The following is a 23080-nucleotide window of genomic DNA, read 5'->3' as shown; positions in this document are numbered from 1 at the left end:
CACCAAATCCCCCACCATCCAATCCCCAGCCCCTTTTCACTCACGGGCGAGGAGCACCGCTCGAGTCCCCGGGATCCAGCCCACCACTCGAGCCACCACTGAGTAGCAGCAGCAGCAGCCGGACCTGAGCAGTGGGAGAGCGCAGCGTCCCCTCCTCCGCCCGCGACATATGCGCCACCAATGGTGATGAACAAAATATTATGGATCCCATTCAGAACACCAGATTGCCCTCATTTTAATCTGCCTATGCCTGAAAGTCATCAATTTACTCTCAGAAATTGGTGGTATTTTTTTTGCCTTTCTGCTACTGTGTTACACTGAGGATTTTCTTTATGCACTTATATGCCTAAAATATGCATTAAATCCACAACAAACTTAACCTAAGGCTGCAATCACACATAAGTTTGTCATGGTCTGTGGTGCGCGGACCAGCCTTGGATCTCCTGACATACAAAGTCAATGAGAATCCTCAAGTGTCACGTACATGTTGCTTATTTGTGACTTGCAGATTTGGTGTAGAAAATGGTCTGCTGCGTGTCAATTATTTCAGCAGTTTTGCAGCGTATTTTCTATGAAGTCAGTCAAAATCGCAATAAAAAGCATGTAAAAAGGTACTGCATTTTCCCTGCCAAGAGATGCAGAAATGGTGCAAAAATTTCTGCAACTAAATAATCAATGTGTGGACATATAGTACCTTTACAGTCCTTCTATAGGTATACTGCTGCTGCAACCAAAAAACTAAAGTCCTTTTCAGTGCCATGTTTGAGTCCCCACCCCTCATGTTTCGCGGCTGTTAAACAGCCAATCAAAATGCGGGAATTGCTTTTCATATATGGTAGTGCCATAACCATGTTGGCTACTGACATTACTGTGATTGGCTGGTTGCATCGTGTCATCAGGTCTTATATACGACCCAGTGAAGCGATGCTGGGCACTCTGTCCCCTGGCAGTAGTTCAGGGCGGGAGGGACAGATTAAATTAGAGCAGGCATTTAGACAATGTTTAATTGCTAGTACAGTAACTGTATACAGCTGCTGCACCATTCAAACAAAAGTCCTTTTCAGGGCTACATACTATCCTTTCTTTAGTGAACCACTGTTACCTGCATTCAGTGTATGGATAGATGGTAGAGGAGGGATAGTTTTGGATTAGAGGGTGTGACAAGGCGACCAGTTATATTGTGAATGACAGGTATGTACCACAGAAGTGGTGTGATCCTGGGAGTTCTTTCTGGTACATGTAGTACCACATCTTCCTATACTATTGAATGTCCCAGGATTACAAATGGCTAAGAGATGGGAGTGTCTGACACAGGTCTTAATTAGCTTGTTTGGCACATGGAGTCAGTGAGTGTGAGGCCCCCTTCACACGCACGTCTCCGGTACGTGTTAGGTCTGTTCCTGCATGTACCGGAGATACGGACACACGTACTCCAATGTTAATCAATGTATGGAGTTACACGTGCGTTATTCCATACGGTGCGTGTGTCCATGTGTGTGATACGTTTGTCCGTAAAAAATGGATGCATGTCCATTTTCCTCACGGAACACGCACACACGCACCCATTAAACTCAATGGGTCCGTGAGCACATGTACGTGACACGGATGCATCTCCGTATGGTCCATGTCCGTTTTGTGCTTTTTTGAAGTGATGTCGGTCAATCTTTTTGTTCTGTAAATGTCAGTCAATCTCCCTCAGTCCGTCGGTCGGTCTCTATTCTCTCTGTCGGTCTCTCCCCATCTCTCATACTCACCGTTCCCCGATCACCGGCGCGGCACTGCACAGCTGATAAAAAAGCTCCGGCGGCTTCTCCTGATTTGAAAAAGCCGGCCGCTCATTATTCAATCTCATATTCACTGCTTTCCACATCCACCGGTGCCTATGATTGGTTGCAGTTAAACAAGCCCCCACGCTGAGTGACAGCTGTCTCACTGCACCCAATCACAGCCACCGGTGGGCGTGTCTATATCGTGCAGTAAAAATAAATAAATAATTAAAAAAAAAACGACGTGCGGTCCCCCTAATTTGGAAACCAGCCAGGGCAAAGCCACATGGCTGAAGGCTGGTATTCTCAGGATGGGGAGCTCCACGTCATGGGGAGCCCCCCAGCCTAACAATGTCAGCTAGGAGCCGCTCAGAATTGCCGCATCCATTAGATGCGACAGTTCCGTATCTCTACCCGACTCATCCCGATTTGCCCTGGTGCGGTGGCAATCGAGGTAATAAGGAGTTAATGGCAGCAACCCATAGCTGCCACTAAGTACTTGATTAATCATGGCCGGCGTCTCCCCAAGATACCTTCCATGATTAACCTGTGAGTTAAAGTAAATAAACACACACAGTTAAAAAATTCTTTATTTGCAAAAATAATCAATAACAAACACCCTCGTTCACCACTTTATTAAGCCCCAAAAACCCATCCATGTCCGGTGTAATCCACAGAGGTCCCGCGACGCTCTCAGCTCTGCTACATGAAGCTGTCAAGAGCTGCAGTAGAACACCGCCACTCCTGCCAGCACCACACAGCAACTGAAGTGAGTCGCGCGATCAGCGATGACGTCACTCAGGTTACTCACGGCCACCGCTGGTTCCTCCAACTGTGACAGCGAGTCGCCCAAGTGATTGAAGTGAGCTGCGCGATCAGCGATGACGTCACAGGTGAGTTGCGATCTCGGATGGAGGACTCCAGCTAGCCACGGGTAACCTGAGTGACAGCAGTGCTAATCGCGCTGCTCACTTCAGTCACTCAGGAGATTAGCGGTCACCGGTGTGTCCTTCACGGGTGACCACTAATCAGGCTGCCACACACAGACAGAGCTGTGGTATGACAATGAAGTCGGGTGAAGTTCACCCGAGTTCATTCTCATAGCGCGACTCTGTCTGTGTCTGCTGTCAGTGGGTATGTATCAACGACATTGCCCATCACACACAGATCATTTCACACGGACAACACACGGACATTACACGTACGTATCACACGCACACACGGCTAGCATACGCCATCACACGGATGTCACACGTACCGGAGAAACGGACATAAAATACGGAACACGGACCCGAAAAACAGAACGTAAGACACGCACGTGTTTTTCATGTGCGTGTGAAGGGGGCCTGAAACAGTGTGTGGAACAGCACTGCATGAGGAGCAGCCTCTGGCAGGTAAAGAGGCTGCTATTCTCAGAGAGGTTGGAGCCTCTGGAAGGAACTTGCCTAAGGACCCCTTCACAAGCACGTGTCTCTGGTACATGTTTGGCATTTTTCTCACGTACGAGAGACATGTAGACTCGTATTCCTATGGTTTTGGACACACGTAAGTATTTGCGCACGGAACGTGTGTCCGTTCCGTACTTACGTGTGTCCGTATGTTTCTCACGCCGACATGTCCGTTTTCTCTCCGGCATCACGGGTGTCACACGGAACGCAAACGTGTCCCACGTAACACACACGGACCACACGGATGTGTTCCGTGTGACACCCACTGGAGAGAAGACATGTGTGTGTGAGAAAAAAAAAACAAAACTTTACTCACCTTCTCCAGCCCTCCTGTCTCTGCCGCTGCTGTCACTTGCTGCCGACCGCCGCTCATTATGCTCATTGCATATTCACTTCACTGCGGCCGGGAGCTGCAGCAGCGGGGAGTCGGCAGGACCGGAGACCGAAGTTCAGCATCACGGACAGCGATGCCAGGGACAGGTGAGTCGAAAGTCTCCATTCTCCATGTGTTATCACGGATAACACACAGAGAACACACGTGAGCCATAAACACGGCTCACGGAGGGCAAAACGCACCTCTGACACGTCTGTGAAAAATGTGCGGGGTTTTTAACGGACGTGTGAAAGAGGCCTAAGGAAGTGTGGGTTGCCTTCAACCATCTGGAACTGAGTGTGTGGAGGCTGAGGGAGCTCCACTCTGACACTGTTAGTGTCCAAACCTGAGCGGGCGGTCCACGACAAAGATGGGCCAGAAATTTGTGTTCCTGGGGAAACAGCCAGCAAGAGGTAAAGGGGCTTTTGGAGAAAGAGGCACAGAAACCTTTCTGGAGTTAATGGACTGGTATCCGGGTTAACTGTGTATTGTTTGTGATTTTGTTTGGAGCAGCAGTGTATGCTGGATTTTTTTTTAATAAACCGTTTGGACTTTTTAAGACTTTGTGTTCCTGTGCTACCTCCGAAACGCAGCTAAGTGAGTGTCCCCCATGACGTGAGCAGGCGATCGCTTACAAGGGATATAGGTAGGTTTTCTTGCCTTACAGTCCATCTATAGATATACTGCTACCGTAACCTAAAAACAATAGTCCTTTTCAAGGCTACATAGTTTCTTTTCCCTATTAACACCAGAAAGTTTGCAGTGATATATTATAATACTAATTTAAAAAGCGTAAGGCATGTAGTAAGGGATGGGCAAGTGGACGTGCTGCTGATGATGCACGCAAAGCTCGAGGCCGTGGGCCAGGTTAAACTGTACCTGCTGCGGGCCAACAACAAACACACTCATCTATGAAACCTAGCTTCCTTCCCCACTTTGCAGGGAGGTTCGGGACACCAATCTTGAAGTCTGAACAGGTGCTTGTTTGAATGGCAGATAATGCTTCCAGTATGTTTCTCAGCACCACCCTGTTTTCTACACAGTCCAGTCTCAATAACCAAGAGTGTGGAACACATAACCCTCACCCTGATCCTCCTTCCTCCCACCATGGCGAGTCCCAGGAGACAAGTGATCCCACACTCGGAGGAGCTCTTTACATTTCCATTTGTTGATTCTGGTCTCCCACCCTGCATGTTTCAAGAGGGATTTGAGGATATGTAGTGTGTAGTGTAGTGTGTAGTGATGCTCAAATATGTGAGCAGCCATGGTCTCAAGTAAACGACGGTGTGGAGCGGCAATTAGTGTTTCAAGAGGTTGATGATGAGACACAGTTGCGAACAAGTGATGTTGTTAAGTCAACATGTCAGGAGGACCAGAGTGCAGAAATGGGAGACAAGGTAGTGGATAATGAAGTTACCAACTCAACTTGGGAAGGTGCCGTGCAAAGGACAGTAGCGCAGAGGGAGAGGGATCCACAGCACCGCAACAGGTAGATAGAGGCAGTGGGATTCCCCATAACACCCACGCATGGCTCGTTCCCAGGCCAAGGGTTAGGTGTTCCCCAATCTAGCACTTTTTTAAAGAGAGTGCAGATGATAAAAGAATGGTCATTTGCATCCTGTACCTCATCAAAATCAGCAGGGGCCTGACTACAACCATCGTGAACACCACCAGCATGCTCAGGCACGTGATGCTTCCTGATCTGTACCTGTCATTGCACATTTGCAAGCACCGTCAGCAACCACGTCTGATTCTTTTTTTGTCCCAGTGCAGCATCCAGTTGTCCCTAGCCCAGGCCTTCGAACACTAATGTAAATTCCCAGCCACCAACTCAGAGGCACACACACTAAACAGGTACATTTTTAGACTCCTTACCCTGGAAATGTTGCCATATATGCTTGTGGACACTGAGGCTTTCTGCAACCTCATGGTGAAGGCAGTCCCTCAGTAAACGGTTCCCAGTCACCACTATTTTTTCGGTGTGCCGTCCCTACCTTACACCAGCTTGTGTCACATAACATCCCCTGTGCCCTGAACAATGCAGTTACTTGTGGCCAGAAATGCTACATTTCCCTGATGGCACACTAGGTGCACCTTGTGGAGGTCAGGACCATGTCAGACTCTGGGACACACATGTGCTACCGACGCTGATGATTTTTTGGTCCTAGTTCCATCAGGTGCACCCACTGCGCCATGGGCCACATTTACCCTGGAGGTGCATGACTAAGTGCCTACTGGGTATTCACCAGAGCCTCTGATGGTGAGGTTGGGGTTAGCTGTCAGTAGACCCCATGTATCACTCCAGGGAAGTCGTTGGACTACAACAGCTGACCTCAGGGGTCAGGGACGCAGGTACGGACAGAAAGTATCAGGGAGGACAGGATCTCAGGCAGGGTGGATATTGGTACTGGTTTAGCCGGGATGGCTGATACAGATGGAAAAGGATCAGGTACAGATGGAATAGTTTCATGCTCAGGCAAGATAGGATTGAGTTCAGGTAAGAGGGTTTAGAGTTCAGATGAATATAAGGTCCCAGGAACCTGACAACACACTAGCAGGTACAAGACACATCAGATACGGCAGTTGCTCAGGCATCTCCCAATAGGGGAGGGTGCCTTACATAGCTAGTGCCTCTTAGCCATAGGCAAGAGACTCTTCCAGAGTATGTGCACTGCTCCTTTAAGAAGCGGGGAGTGTGCAAGCATGCATCCTAAGGGCGTGGATAGGAGGCTGGCATAATGTGCGCAGGCATTGGTATCTGGGAGCCGCAGCAAGGACCAGAACAGAAGACGAAGGAACAAGTGGGTGGTCACGGTGGTGAGTATGTCGGCATCCCTGCCAGGAAGGAGATGCAGGGCAGTGCAGGGATGCCAACGTTTCAATATTAACAGGGTCATCAGGCTGCCAGCATTCTTAATTTTTTTAGGGTCATCATGCGGAAATCGCTCTTAACTTTTAAAGGCTTATTAAGTCACCCTCGCTCTTCATTTTAATAGGGTCACCAGGTTTCCCTCTCTCTTAATTTTTAGAAGCTCATCAGGCCACCCTCAATCTTAATCTTTATAGCTTTATCATGCAACCCTTGCTCTTAATTTTTAGAGGGTCCTCAGGCTATTTTCTCTTAATTTTTAGAGGATGGTCATTAGACTCTCACTTTTAATTATTCCAAAGTGTGCATGATGCCTTCCTTCATAATTTTCTCAAGATGTGTATGAGGCCTACCACTACAATTCTCTTACATAAATAAATGTATACCCCCAAAGGTAAATGTTTTCTGAGGTCCACATCTACGTGTCTTCTAAGATGTATTGCAGTTCCTCCTAATTTTTGGCAGCCCTTGCACTTAGTGCATAAGCTTTATGACTTTAGGAGTCCCACTACCTAACAATTTTACCAGAATGTGTATGAGGCCCTCCTATATGTCTCTATATGTCTTATACACGTTGTATCGGAGTCCCTCTTTATAATTTTTGAAAGCTCTTGCATTGTTCGCATAGGTTTTGTGAGTTCCTCCTTCATAAATTAAACAGGATGTGTCTGATCATATCACACACACCACATAGTCAGATAAGGTAGTAAAATATTAAAATTACATATACCGGTGACTACCGGTGGGTGTAGTTTTATTTCCCTCTCTAATATGTCAGCTACTGTAGTCATAGGTGACAAGGAAATACTGTGAGAGATGGCCTGACTATTAATAGGTGGAAAAGGCTATTTTTTTATTATTTTTTTTTTATTTTGCCTTATATACAAGCCATTATACAGGAAAGAATGTTCCCTAACATTTTCTTCTGTAAAATCCATTTTATCTTCAGTTTTATATGTTTCATTGTCAGTCCGTAAAAGTGAAGTAAGGCAATAAACACTGCCTATATGCCTCTAATCCTAAACTATCTCTCTTCTACCAACTATCACTACACTGAATGCCGGTAGCAGTGGTTTTACTAAATAAAGGACAGCATGTAACTCTGAAAAAGACTTTTGTTTTTAGGTTGCAGTAGCAGTTTAAGTATAGAAAGACTGTAAGGCAATAACCCTGCCAATATGGCCAATATGTCTGCTCTACTCCAAAACTATCCCTCCTCCACCAGCTATCCCTACACTCAATACAAGTAACCATGGTTATATTAGAATAAAGGACAATAATTAGCCCTGAAAAGGACTTTTGATTATAGGTTGCAGTACAAGTATAGGACTGTAAGGCAATAAACCCTGCCTATATGTCTGCTGTAATTCAAAACTATCCCTCCTCCTCCACCTATCCCTACACTTAATGAAGGTAAGAGCAGTTTTATTAGTATAAATTATAGTAATTAGCCCTGAAAAATACTTTTGGTTTTAGGTTGCAGCAGCAGTAGGAGTATAGAAGAACTGTAAGATAATAAACTGTGTCTATATGCCTCTAATCTTTAATTATCCCTCTTCCACCAGCTATCCCTACACTGAATGCAGGTAGCAGTGGTTTTACTAAAGAAAGAACAGAATATAGCCCTGAAAAGGACTTTTGGAGCAGTACAAGTAAAAGACTGTAAGGCAATATATCCTGTCTATATGCCAGCTCTAATCTAAACTCTCCCTCCTAGATCTACTTTCCCTGAACTGCAGTGTGATGAACATCTACTCTTGGTCTTATGGACCTGATGGCTACGATTACCGTGTATTCCAGACAATCTCCGCATGTTGATTGGCTGTCCAAATGCTGAAAACATGCAGAACAGGATCTCGAGCATGGCACACCTGCAATACTTGATCGAAGCACCCCAATGCTCGATCGAGTATCGTGCAATGGCGAGCACGCTCGCGCATCACTATATATGAGGTTTTCAAGTTCAGGTCAGGAGACCTGTGGCCGGTTTGTGTATCACACAGATGTTTGAATCTAGCCTTAGGCCCATTCATCCCAGGTACAGTATTATGTTTTAGAGAAATAAACATCATGACAGATTCCCTCTAATTTCTTTAACCTGTTGTCCGGACACAAATCAACAAAAAAATTTAACGAATTTGCTGAATTCTGCACAGATTTTTTTTACCAATTTATAACTGGAATTTTGAAAACATTATCTTACTTCTACAGCATATAAATTCAGGTGTTCTGGTCCAGTTAAATGAGTGTTATTTGAAGAGGGCATGTTGCCAAACCTGGAAAATATAGAAGAATCTAAATATCCAAATATAGAAGATGAACAGCCACATACTGTAAATCCTGTTGCTTTATTTTCCGCATATCATCTGACACTCAATGCTAGGAATGTTCAATATGTTTTACCCACATTTTACACATATTTCATAACCTTTGTGTGGGAAGAAAGACACGGATGTTCTAATTTTGCAGATCTTTATGTATCTTTGTAGGAAAGCTTTTGGAATTATGGTTAATTGTCAGAACATTGACTTGCAGAGATGTCACACAAGACTTTTCCCCCAGGCTGAGCACCAACATGTGAGAGCATGAATAGCGTAAAGCTCCAGAGATTTACTGACGGATGTCATTAAAGTACTAAAATTTAACCAAAGCTGAGGCATTTGAATTATCTACTTTTTACTTGGTTACATATGGAGCTCCTACTTGCTTTCTAGCTGTAAAATTGGTGAAAAGATCATGGTTTTAAAATATATAGGTTTTTTTGTCTTATTAACAAGTCTGACACGACATATAAATGAATACATTTTTCTGCATACAAATTTAGAACTAGTAAATTAAAGATCAATTTTAATATTCCTGGTAACTAACACATTCAGCTTTGGCTATTTTATCAGAAAAGTTTGGTTATAGCTTTTTCATTTAATAAGTTTATATTCACTCTTCACTGTAGAAGTGTGATAACATCATGCAAAACATGTTTTCTACAATTTGTTGGCATGTGTCTAATGTGTTCTTTTATGGCCAGATATAAAATTCATAAAAATGGATAGTAAAAGAATACGGAAAGAATTACACTTAGGAGGAGGCTGTAACAAAGTGACAAGTCAAGGCTTGCGAGTTTCAGTCTTACAGTCTCGAAGTTAAAAATATTGTAGACAAAGAGAACAAAAGATAAAGATGGGAATAAGAAAAGGCCAATGGTGAAGGGATAAAAGAGGGGAGTTATAGGAAACCATACTTCCTAGAATGTATATTTCAGGGCTTTGATTATAACTAGGCAAGCCAAGATAGCTGGTATAAACATGCTGGAAAGATATAGACCTCATGAGCTGCAAAAAATTTACTGTAGCTTAGGGCTGAACTGAAGAGCCAAGGCAAAGGATACATTTACAGAAATTGAATGTCACAGGTGTGTCGCGTTTGACAGACAGTCATGTGGTGTCCAGCTGTAGAAGGTCACAGCATTTGGTCACACAAAGTACTCCCTGACATTCTACTTTTTCCTGCTGTGGTGTAAATGGTATCTTATTATCTTCTCTGCTTGAGGTTAATCCCTTTCCTTTTAGGACCCTGCAAATATCCTCACCTTTTAGCTCTTAATCATCATCCCTTCCCTTTGTGTCCTTAAATGCCCACATTCCCCCTTGGTGTTTGGTTTTCTGATGATAGAGTTATATTCCTATGCAGGCTTTAGATGCAAGGAGTCGGCTTGAATTCATCTGAAGAAACACTGTTGTTTGTTGCTGTTCCTCTCCCTGAGTCTTCTTGGAGATAAGTTATTTGTTCATTTCCCCCTGTTTGTGCTCCCTGTGTCTTCTTTAGAGCTTAGTGAGGTTAACTAAGCGGTCATCCCATCCGTTCCTTACCTAGGACCCAGTTCAGCGTCAGCCAGGGCCAGGTATCCTGCTCGGTGCATATGTGCAGAACCTATTTAGGGTGGTCAGGGGAGCCAGGGCCCAGTGGAAGGTTTGGTCAAGGGTCACCATCTCCACCTTACATAGACACGGGTTTCCCTTAACTTCCCTGTCGCCGTACATGTGGTACTTCCCCATACCTAGCGTGACTTTGATGCCAAATGACTTAAATTCATTAAATGACAGCTAATTGGCTACACGTAAGCCACACAGCAGTCAATTTTATAGCCTGTTTAGGCCACCTCACTACACTTCCACACCTACTGGAAAATCATTGATACAAATGCATGGTGGGTATGGAATATCATATTTGTCAGCAACACATGTCCTGTTTGCACAGGATGATGTGCTGTTTACATAGGATGATGTGCTGCCGAGAAAGATGATTTTTAAGGCTGCTTTCACACATCCGGCTTGAGCTCTGCGGCTCAATCCGGCTGTGCAAGCTATGCAACGGATGCGGTGAAAACACCGCATCCTTTGCATAAGTTTTTCCCATGCGGCCCGCCCGGTTTTTGCCACTTGCGGCATGCTACTGAGCATGCGCAGTGACAAAAACCGCATGCGGTGGCCGGATGCGGTATTTGCCGCATCGCGCCGCATCCGGCCGTCATAGGCATGCATTGAAAAATGCGCCGCATCGGCCGAATGCGGCGCGATGCAGTTTTTTTTGCCGCACGAAAAAACGTGCTAGGCAACGTTCCATCCGGCCGCCGCATCGGCTAAATCTGCCGCATGCGGCAAAAACCGGATGGAGCGCAAGGCCATGCGGCACAATGCGGCACTAATTAAAGTCTATGCAGGAAAACCGCAACCGGCAGCAAAAAAAAACGGTTGCGATTTTCCTGCAAAGTGCCGGAGTGTGCCGCATTGCAGAAACCGGATGTGTGAAAGCAGCCTTCGCAAACTTAAAAGTCATACATGAGGGTACTTAGGAACACTAATTTCCTGATTATTGGCTACTGGAAATAAAGCTTAAGGGATTCACCTTTTTAACCCCATATACAGGGATCTCTTCATCACTTGTGAGAATCCCAACCCCTAGAGCAGTCTCTATCAGCAAAAAAATAGCAAATTCCAAAATGTACAGCACAAAAACAAAATACTTTTTTTAATAATATGATTATTACTACAGTGCAAATCAAAAGGAAATGAAGTGGGAATTTTAAGGTAAACAATGGAGGAATTTTCAGGTCTTCAATGTTTTAAATGCAAGTTGTCTTGAAATTTAAAAATGATACAAAAATAAATAAATGAGAAGACAGAGCATAATCATAAAGGTGGCGTTTAGGACAGGCAGGTTCAAGTTCAGGGCAGGCAGACACGATTATGAAACTAGCTGGGTCAGTAACAGAGTGGTCAAACAGATCACCTTTGCTCTATACTCCAACCTTGGGAAAACTATTGTTCAGACACAGAGCATTAATGCAAGGGTCTTTAAGAAGGCTAAAGATTAGAAGTCCCAGCCAGAAGACAGCAGGACGCCATGCAGGGAGCAGGGAGATTGGGGAAAACATAAGCATGAACATTAGGAAACTCTTTTTAGAATTTTATTGAAGTGAGTGAGGTTAAAAATGAGGTCACATTGGGGAATAATTTCATACTGTGGGTCCAAAGCTCCCAAAATATATTTTTTTATATTCAAGTTTACACTGAGAGCTTGGGTCTACAAAAACCCAAAACACGTCACCTGGCCAAAATTGGTGCTATGCCACACCTATATCACTGCAAAATGTAAGTGATTGGGTCTCGATGACACATAAAGTCACAAAGAGTCAAAATAATTTTTTATGAAATCATTCGAAAACTATGTTCCACAAGCCTTATTCAGCCCCATGCCCAAACTGCACATTTTCAGAGTCAGTCAGTCTATTTACACCCAAATATCACGCACAATCGGCACCTTCTGTGTCAATAGTCAAATTTCGTCCAAATAATTGATATTTTCGACCACGGCAAAGAAGTAGTAAAATAAGCTGCCTCGTAGCCCAGCCATATAAGTCTTACTTATACATATTATGAAGGCCACACATCAACAAAGGAAGCAAACATACCACGCAAAACCAATTCCAGAAGTATACTGCAGTGTGGGGCTCAATGTATAAATCAATATGTCTGGTTTTATTGTATCCTCTGACTCCCATTTCCTTTGAGTAAAGCAGAAACAAAATGGCGTTATTAATCATTGTGACTTGATAGGTAAACTAGAAAGACTTTAGCTCATTATGTAATATTGCATAAAATGTGAAACAGATCATTTATTGTTCTTTGCTGTTTTCCTGTTGTTATTTAACCGGATACATAATATGGTTTGAGAGGTAAATCAACAGCAATAGAGAATATGATAAGTATGTGTTATTTGGGTTCACATAAGAACCACAGCTGCCTTCAATTTCATCGCATGATCTCATTCATTGTTATGGAATGTTATTTGTGATGTAATTATGCTGAGAATGGTTGAATGTTGGGTTACAGTACCATTCACTGTCAATCATGTCTATGGCATAGCCGCTTTCTTTCTGATTCAGTTCTGTTTACTAAACTCCTTTATACTCAAAAAAGAGGAAGACTTTATTGTATGTGCTCAGTCTCTAGTCTCCAGTAATTAGAAAAGCAGCATTACTATATCTGTACTCACATATTAATTATCTTGTAGGTCTAGCAGCAATGCTGTTTTCACTGAATTCTGAGCGCTAGCAACATTAGCAATATCAGGATACACTTTATGTGTGTTAACCAATGTGGGTGGGATATAGTCTGCCCTTAATCATTCTTATAAATAGCAATTGTGCTAGCAAGAATAGATCTTACGTCATAATAATTTAATAATGCACATTAGCAAGGATTAGTGGTGAGCAAGTATTAAAATCCTTGAGTGCTCGTTACTCGAATCGAGCAAGACGGACACTCGGACGAGCTTGACTCGAGTAACGCGTATAATGGAAGTAAATGGGAAACTTGAGTATTTTTCAAGAAGACTCTAACGGGAGGGCTGGGGAGGCTGATATATCACTGAAATGGATCAAAGAACACAGCATGGGGAAGACACCTGAATGCATCTCTGACTACCAGGTCACTGCTTGGAACTAAATAAATAAATAATTAAAAAAAAAAAAAATGACATGGGGTTCCCCCATTTTTAATAACCAGCCAAGGTAAAGCAGACAGCTGAAGGATGATATTATCATGCTGGAAAGGTTCATGGTTATTGGCCCTTCCCAGCCTAAAAATATCAGCTTGCAGACACCCCAGAATTGGCGTATCACATTAGATGTGCCAATTCTGGCACTTTACACGGCTCTTCCTGATTGTCCTGGTTCAGTGGCAATCAGGGTAATATTTTTGGGTGTTGATGTCAGCTGTGTAATGTCACTTGGTATTAAGCCCAGGGGTTAGTAGTAAAGAGTAGTGAAGAGAGTAAAGAGTAGTGAAGAGAGTGAAGACACACCCATTACTAACTCAGTAATCCCCCCAAAAAAACATAAGCAGTAAAATATGGTTTATTTGAATAAAGACCCCCCACACTATTCTTTGTTTACCAATTTATTATCAAAAATGTTCCCACAAATCTCTTCCATCATTGTACCTGATCCCAGAATGCAGCTAAGGTGACTGTGAATAACAGTAAAGTACAGCTATTCACAGGTGTCAGCTAGTAACGACAATTTTCATCGGAGCCGCCAGCTTAACACTGCGCTCAGTGAGACCCAGCGACGCTGATAAGAGCTGTCGTCACTACATGGCGCCTATGAATAGCTGTATTTTACTGCTATATATAGTTGCTGGAGCTGCATTTGGGGATTGTGGACTACAATCGAGGAACTAAGATTACTTAGATTGAAACTGAAAAAAGTTTTCTACATTTTTTGCTTCATGTAAATTAATCTTCTCTTTACATTTGGTATCCTCTGTGTCCGAGAGTGAACAAGTAGTAATTATTTTGACTTTACTCCATGAATGTCCTGGGCTTTTTTTTACCTGAGGATTCTCTGGATGTGGCCTCTGACGAGGCATTTCTCTCAGCTTCATTTATGATGATCCTGATAAAGTCATCATAGCTGACTCTATTTTTCACAGATTGGTTCAGGAAAGTCATAAAGTTGAGGACTTCTGCTCAGAGTTTAGACATTGGGCTGTGGAAACCTCTTGGAATGACCCTGCTTTTCAGATTCAGTTCTGTTAGGCCGGTTTCACACATCCGGCTTTTCGCCAGTTTGCCGGATCCGGCGCTCTCCCATACAGACAATACAGTACAGTGACAGCGCTGTAACTTCCGGGTCACATGCGCCGGTCACATGACAGCACGTGACCGGCGCTTGTTGCGCTGTCACTGTACTGTAGTCACTGTATGGGAGAGCGCCGGATCCGGCAAACCGGTGAAAAGCCGGATGTGTGAAACCGGCCTTAGGGACTGTTGGATCAAATTAACCCCTTCACCACCAGGATGTTTCACCTTTCTGACTAGGCCATTGTCACTTTATGAGGTAATAACTCTGCAATTCTTCAGCGGTTCCCGGTGGTTCTGAGATTTTCTTTCTCTTGACATATTGTACAGTTAGGTCCAGAAATATTTGGACAGTGACACAAGTTTTGTTATTTTAGCTGTTTACAAAAACATGTTCAGAAATACAATTATATATATAATATGGGCTGAAAGTGCACACTCCCAGCTGCAATATGAGAGTTTTCACATCCAAATCGGAGAAAGGGTTTAGGAATCATAGCTCTGTAATGCATAGCCTCCTCTTTTTAAAGGGACCAAAAGTAATTGGACAAGGGACTCTTAAGGGCTGCAATTAACTCTGAAGGCGTCTCCCTTGTTAACCTGTAATCAATGAAGTAGTTAAAAGGTCTGGGGTTGATTACAGGTGTGTGGTTTTGCATTTGGAAGCTGTTGCTGTGACCAGACAACATGCGGTCTAAGGAACTCTCAATTGAGGTGAAGCAGAACATCCTGAGGCTGAAAAAAAAGAAAAAATCCATCAGAGAGATAGCAGACATGCTTGGAGTAGCAAAATCAACAGTCGGGTACATTCTGAGAAAAAAGGAATTGACTGGTGAGCTTGGGAACTCAAAAAGGCCTGGGCGTCCACGGATGACAACAGTGGTGGATGATCGCCGCATACTTTCTTTGGTGAAGAAGAACCCGTTCACAACATCAACTGAAGTCCAGAACACTCTCAGTGAAGTAGGTGTAGCTGTCTCTAAGTCAACAGTAAAGAGAAGCTCCATGAAAGTAAATACAAAGGGTTCACATCTAGATGCAAACCATTCATCAATTCCAAAAATAGACAGGCCAGTGATTGCCTCCAAAGGCTTTGCAACAAAATATTGAAAATAAAAATATTTTGTTTGGGTTTGGTTTATTTGTCCAATTACTTTTGTTTGTAAAGAAATGTGTACAATTCCTACAATTTCTATCAGATATTTTTGTTCAAACCTTCAAATTAAACGTTACAATCTGCACTTGAATTCTGTTGTAGAGGTTTCATTTCAAATCCAATGTGGTGGCATGCAGAGCCCAACTCGCGAAAATTGTGTCACTGTCCAAATATTTCTGGACCTAACTGTATATATCAAGTTAGCAACAAATTTAGGATGACATTTTTTGCATTTACTTGTTAAAACATTGGAAATTTGGTGAAAATTTAGCAATTTTCAAACTTTTAATTGTTATACTTTAAACCAGAGAGTAGTAGGAATCTATGGTCTGAAACACGTACCTGTTTATCATTTTTGCATAGCCGCATCCACAAAACTCTTATGGGACCAACATAATTTGCTTTTGATTCTACTTTATATTGGAGATGGATCTTTTTTTATTAACATTGGATCTTCACACTGCTATAGAGTGGTTTTTCCTGATTCATTTACTCAGGAGAGCTGGCTATTTTGTGTTTTTCTGGGACATTTTGTTAGGGACCACATCACATTTGAAGTGGCTCTGAGAGGCCTGTATGACAGAAAATATCCAAAAGTGACATAATTCTAAAAACTACACCTCTCAAACTGCTCAAAACCACAACCATTCATAAAAATATAGCCATGTGGAAGGAAAAGATAAAAAAAAATATTTCTTTCCCACAAAAATGTTACTTTAACCCCAAATGTTGCATTTTTACAAGTGTAACAGGAGTAAATATACCATACAGTTTGTTGTGCAATTTCTCTTGTGTATAGAGATACTCCATATGTGGTGGAAATTTATGTTTAGGTGCACAGCAAGGCTTAGAAGGGAAAAAGTGCCACTTGACTTTTGGAATGCCAGATTGGCTGGAATCGAAAGTGGATGCTAGGTCAAATTTGCAGACCCCATGATGTTCCTAAACAGTGGAAATTCCACACAACGTATCCCATTTTGGAAACTACATTCTTCAAGGATCTTATCTAGAATTGTGACAGTTTTGTGACAGAGTTTTGTTTTTTCTCTAGTCTGTCTTGTTCTGTTATCTCTCCCTGGGGGAGGGGGATGGGGAATTAGATCAGGATTGGTCAGGAGCAGGGCCAGGCCTCTCCACCATTAGGAGTATCCCTAATAAGGATAGCACAGGGCCCCCTGGCTTGATGGACAGCTTAGAAGCCCCAGTTCCCCGCTTTCCCAAAGTCATCATGACATAATAGCTGGCAGAAAGAAATTATGATATTGGTATCAGAGAATTTCTGGCGATTAAATTAGCATTTGAGGAATGGCAATACTCTCTGGATGGAGCTACTCATCCTGTTAAAGTAATTACCAACCATAAAGACCTTCCTTACCTTGAGTGTGCTAAACGTCTTACACTAAAGGGTGCTTTACACGCTGCAACATCGCTACCGATATATCGTCCGGGTCACGTCGTTAGTGACGCACATCCGGCGCTGGTAGCGACATCGCATTATGTGACACCAAGGAGTGACGATCAATCAATCAACGATCGCAAAATCGCTCAAAAACGGTGATCGTTGACACGTCGCTCCTTTCCTTAATATTGCTGCTGCCACAGGTACGATGTTGTTCATCGTTCCTGCGGCATCACATATCGCTATGTGTGACACCGCAGGAACGACGAACATCTCCTTACCTGTGTTCACCGGCAATGAGGAAGGAAGGAGGTGGGCAGGATGTTACGTCCCGCTCATCTCCGCCCCTCCGCTTCTATTGGCCGGCCGCTTAGTGATGCCGCAGTGACGTCGCTATGACGCCGAACGCACCTCCCCCTTGAGGGAGGGATTGTTCGGCGGTCACAGTGACGTTGCTGACAAGGTATGTTCGAACACCAAATGTCGCCGAACGATGGGGGCGGGTGATATCGCGCACGACATCGCTAGCTATCGCTAGCGATGTCGCAGCGTGTAAAGCACCCTTTAGACAAGCTTGATGGTCTTTTTTTTTACTAGTTTTAATTTTTTGGTTGATTGTCTCCGTGATTCAAAAAACATTAAAGCCGACGCTTTGTCCAGGAGTTTTCTGACTCTTACTCTTGTAAGGAATGATTCCCCATTCTTCAGAAGGGAGTGGTGGTGTTGGTGCTCAGTACTGATGTTGAATCTAAGATTTGTAAGGCTCAGGGTGATGTGCCATCTGTGGTGCTTGTGAACAAGTCATTTGTTCCCCTGAATCTTCGTCTGAAATTCTGGGGAGCATCATGATTCTGCCCTGGTTGATATGAGGTCAAAGGTACTCAGGATCTCATATTGTGTCACTTTTGGTGGCTCATGTCATGATCCAGGACTGGTATTCCCTGCTCCAGAGTTTCCCAGACCCGGCCTGTTCCTGTCAGAGATTAACTCCCATCAGCCTCGTTCCGGTTTCAGGAGACACTATATCTGGGTGCTGCACCAGCATTCCAGTGCTGGTTATAGTTTTGCTCTGCAGCCTGTGACTGGCTCTGGTGAGATTTCCTGTTTGATCTGACTCCTTGTTACCACGCCCTGACCTGTACCCTCCCCCGTTTGTCCGTCTGTCCCAGTCCCTGACTTCCCTCTCCTGTCATTTGTTTACCTGTCCTGGTTCATCCTCCTTCCCGTGTTTGTGTCTCCTCACCCTCCGGTCTTGTCTTTTGTTCCCTGTGCCCTTTGATTTTCCCTCTGCATACCTGATCTCCTGGCATTCGACCTTGGTAATGTTTTCTGACCTGATGTTGATCCTCCCTCTGCAGTGACTTGACTTCCCGGCTAGACCCTGACTGCTTGACTACTCTATTGCCCCCTGGTGGTTCACCTGTGAACTGCCTGCTGAAGGTACTCTACTGTACTTCAGCCTCCTTTCTGTTACAGTGTTACTTTGACTCTCATTCACTACTCTGCTGCCACCTGGTGGGGAACACGCTGTGCTACTTCTTACCAGCTCTTTGTACAGTGTTACAGCTCAGAATCTGGAGGGATATGGTATCCTATGTGTCTGTGTGTGCTACCTGTGCATGCTCAAAGGCATCTCATTCTCGTCCTTTGGATGTTTGCAGCCTTTGAGTGTCCCAAGTCAACCTTGGACAGACATTTCTATGGAATTCATTACAGATTTTCCTTTCTCTGCTTGTAATACAGTTATTTTGGTGGTGTTGGATAGGTTTTCTAAATGATAAATTTTATCTCCTTACTATCGTTACCTAATGCCAATACTTTAGCCTAAGTGTTTATTCACAAGATTGTGAAACTCCACAGAGTCCCCTCTAATATTGTCTCTGACAGATGAACTCAAATTATTGAACATTTTTAGAGAGCTTTCTGCTCCCGGTTAGGGATTAAACTATTCCATTCTGCGGCATTCCACACTAAGGGGCACTTTGCACACTACGACATCGCAAGCCGATGCTGCGATGCCGAGCGCGATAGTCCCCGCCCCCGTCGCAGTTGCGATATTCTTGTGATAACTGCCGTAGCGAACATTATTGCTACGGCAGCTTCACATGGACTCACCCGTCCTGCGACCGTCGCTCTGGCCGGCATCCCGCCTCCTTATTAAGGGGGCGGGTCATATGGCATCACTGCGACGTCACACGGCAGGCAGCCAATAGGAGCCGAGGGGCGGAGATGAGCGGGATGTAAACATCCCGCCCACCTCCTTCCTTCCGCATATCCTACGGAAGCCGCAGTGACGCCGGTACGAGATGTTCCTCGCTCCTGCGGCTTCACACACAGCGATGTGTGCTGCCGCAGAAGCGAGGAACAACATCAGACCGTCGCGTCAGCGTAATTATAGTTTACGCCGACGCTGCACCGATGATACGATTATGACGCTTTTGCGCTTGTTAAACGTATCATCGAGCCTTTACACACTACGATGTCGCATGCGATGCCGGATGTGCGTCATTTTCAATTTGACCCCACCGACATCGCACCTGCGATGTCGTAGTGTGCAAAGCCCGCCTTAGTCTAATAGGCAAATTTAATGCCTGAACCAGAATTTGGAGCAATATTAGCATTGTTTTGTTTCCAATATTAAGGAAGAGTGGTCCTCGTTTCTTTTTCCTCTGAATTTGCCATTAATAATCGCCGTCATGAATCTTTTGTTATAGCTCTTTTTTTTGTGTCAATGGTCATAATCCCTAGTACTGTTAATTTCAGGTGGGGCACTCATCAGGTGTACCTGGTGTGGACCAATTGGTTTCAGCATTATTGTCTACATGGGAAAGGATGCATCAGTCAGTGAAGTTAGGACCTTGATTGATTGGTCGGTACAAAATCACAGCAGTCATTAATACGGTTGATTTCCGCCTGGCATTACCATCATCTTAAAAGATTCATAATGTGTTTCCTAGATCTCTATTAAAGAAATATGTGGATTTGGGAATCCCTTTTCTTTATCTCCGCCTTAGTCGAGGGGCCATTAGAATTTCAGGTGTCCAAAATCATTGATGCTCATTTCTTTCACCAATCTTTACAGTATTTGGTTCAATAGCAAGGTTATGGTCTTGAGGATAGGACTTGGGTACCAGCCTCAGATATCCATGCTATGCCTCCATCCTGAGAGGCTGGGTCCTGAAGGTCCAGTGGCACCTCTTTGAGGGAGGGGTACTGTCACACGAAGGTTTGCACAAGTTTAGCCGACTGTCAGGGTGGCTTTGGACTGTGTTCAGATTGCAGATACTGACACTCTGCCTGATGGTTTCTTTGGTGTCTGGGATCAACACAGGCAGACTCAGGCATCACCCTGATGTGTGCTGATTCATAGGCAGGCTAGCAAGAGTTAGGTTCTGCTAGTCTGCTGGCTCCTTTAATCACATATTGTGTGGAGTGGAGACACAATCACTATCACATTTGCTCCCCTCCAATTTATACTGTTGGAATCTTTCTACCTATGCCAGATATAGTTTATTCTGTGTTGGCCTGTGAGGTGTGGTATCCTAGGCTCTATCTGGTGAAATTATTCACAATATACCGGCACAAGTTTTATTTCCCCCCTAGGTGGTGAAGCTTCAAAATATAACAATATACACCATGGCCTGATTAAAATTTTCAAACCAAATGAAGCTACAGAAATCAATTAAATATTAAAAAAATATTAATTTTAATTTCAAATTTCATAATGTGAAATCATTGAACTATAAAATTTCCAATATAGAGTTCCACAATAGTACAACCAGGGACACAGATGTGAGTCAATATCAGGTAATAAAAATATTAGGTACATTTTTTTGTTTTATATATATATATATATATATATAACAGTGACCTATTGCTACTAGTGCTATACCAGGTATGTATACGTTTGGGTTAAATTCTCTATATATACATGGATCAAAAAATAATATAACTATATAAGTATAAAATTAAATATAAATACATATAAACATGATTGCATATAAAGCGCTCTATGCTATTTAAATATATTCACTAATATTGATTAAAACATATATATTAAGGAATAATCAATGTTATTAAGAGCACTCTAATATGCAACATCCATGCTAATTCATCCTAATGCCGCTATCTTGTATAATGCAAAAAAGTGCCTAGTGCTGTGCCTGGATCACTGATAGTTATATACCGATTACTGAATCTTAAGGTGTGCAGAATGTATGTTGCTCCATGTGTAGAGTAGCCAAACAAACAAGCGCTGCGGTGCCAACTGTGACTACCACTTCCCCCGTCATCCTCCCCGGGGTAATCCCGCTCTGCCTGTGGGGAGCAACACATCCCGGCTGCATTTAACATCTGCCCCGGTGAGAGACTCTGCAGCGGCGGCCCCCATCCCTGGCCGCATACCGCAGGTGGCGTCACGATCCTAATAGACTTTCCTAAACTTCCGACTACTACCTCCATCGTCCCTGCCACCCTCGAATCCTCCTTCCTATGCGCATGGGGCAACAGAACCGGGCCAGGCCACCCCGTGATGACGCAGAGGATCTGCACTCCCGACCTGGGAACGAGTAGGTTAAAACACCTGCCCCGTGAGGCGCTACATATAACATATGTGACATACACCCAGATCATCCACTATCCACAAATGTACAAGCATAGTTCCCATTCACCATCCATCACACACCAAATGGGATTGTGTGATCTCAGATGCCAGGGCTAAATTTTAGTCCCAGTTCATCCCTGTTTCTATCAAACAAAATCTAATATATAAAGCTGAATATGTGTATGTATGTATGTGTCTATATATGTATGTCCGGGATTGGCATCTGCACCGTCGCAGCTACAGCCACAAAATTTTGCACACTCACACGTCTGGACCCCAAGAGCGTCATAGGCTATGATGTTGTGAGGCGAAATTTTAACCCCGCACGTTCCAATTTACCAATCAATTTTGCCCCTATCTACATAATGTGGAAAAAGTGAAACAAAAAGTGTACCCACACCGTCGCATTTACAATCACGAAATTTTGCACAGACACCTCATGTGACCCAGGGAACGTCGTAGACTATGTTTTGACAGGAAAATTTAACCCCACGCTTTACAGTTACTCTCCAAAAAACTTGCCTCCATTAAAGTAAATGGAGCCTGGAACTACAGGTTATTAGTAGGAGCTGTGATTGGTTGGTATAGGAACAAAAGACATTCATAGTATAAGAAGCTTATGTGATGTAATAAGATGTTGGTGGGGAGACGGATATTGAGAGACAGAGAGAGACAGAGAGAGAGACAGACAGAGACAGAAAGGGAAAGAGACAGAGAGATAGAGACAGACAGGGAAAGAGACAGACAGAGACAGACCTGGAAAGAAACAGGCCTGGAAAGAGACAGATGGGGAAAGAGACAGACAGACATGCAGACAGGGACAGAGACAAGCAGACAGGGAAGGAGGAGACAGCCAGAGAGACAGACAAAGATAGATGGGGAAAGACACAGACCTTGATATAGACAGACGGGGAAAGAGACAGAGAAATAGAGACAGACAAGGAAAGAGACAGACAGACAGGGAAAGAGACAGACAGGAAAAAACACAGACAAAGAGATGGGGAGACAGACGGGGAAAGAGACAAACCTGGGAAAGAGACAGACCTGGAAAGAGACAGATGGGGAAAGAAACAGAGAGATAAAGACATACAAAGAAAGAGACAGACAGAGACAGACAGATGGGGAAAGAGACAGATGGGGAAAGAGATAGACCTGGAAAGAGACAGACGGAGCACATTACTTGGCCAATTTAGTTAAATCTGTGTGGAATATCTGTGGTGTTGAAATATATGTTGTGAAATGCTTCTATTAGCTTAGTTTTTGCTTTTTAATAATTACATTTCTATCTATTTGTTTTGTGTTTTTTGTGTGCAGAACACATTTTTGT

The sequence above is a fragment of the Anomaloglossus baeobatrachus genome, chromosome 4, assembly GCF_048569485.1.
Source record: "Anomaloglossus baeobatrachus isolate aAnoBae1 chromosome 4, aAnoBae1.hap1, whole genome shotgun sequence".
NCBI lineage: Eukaryota > Metazoa > Chordata > Amphibia > Anura > Aromobatidae > Anomaloglossus > Anomaloglossus baeobatrachus.
The sequence above is the reverse complement of the archived record's forward strand: the minus strand, read 5'-3'. Positions refer to the sequence as shown.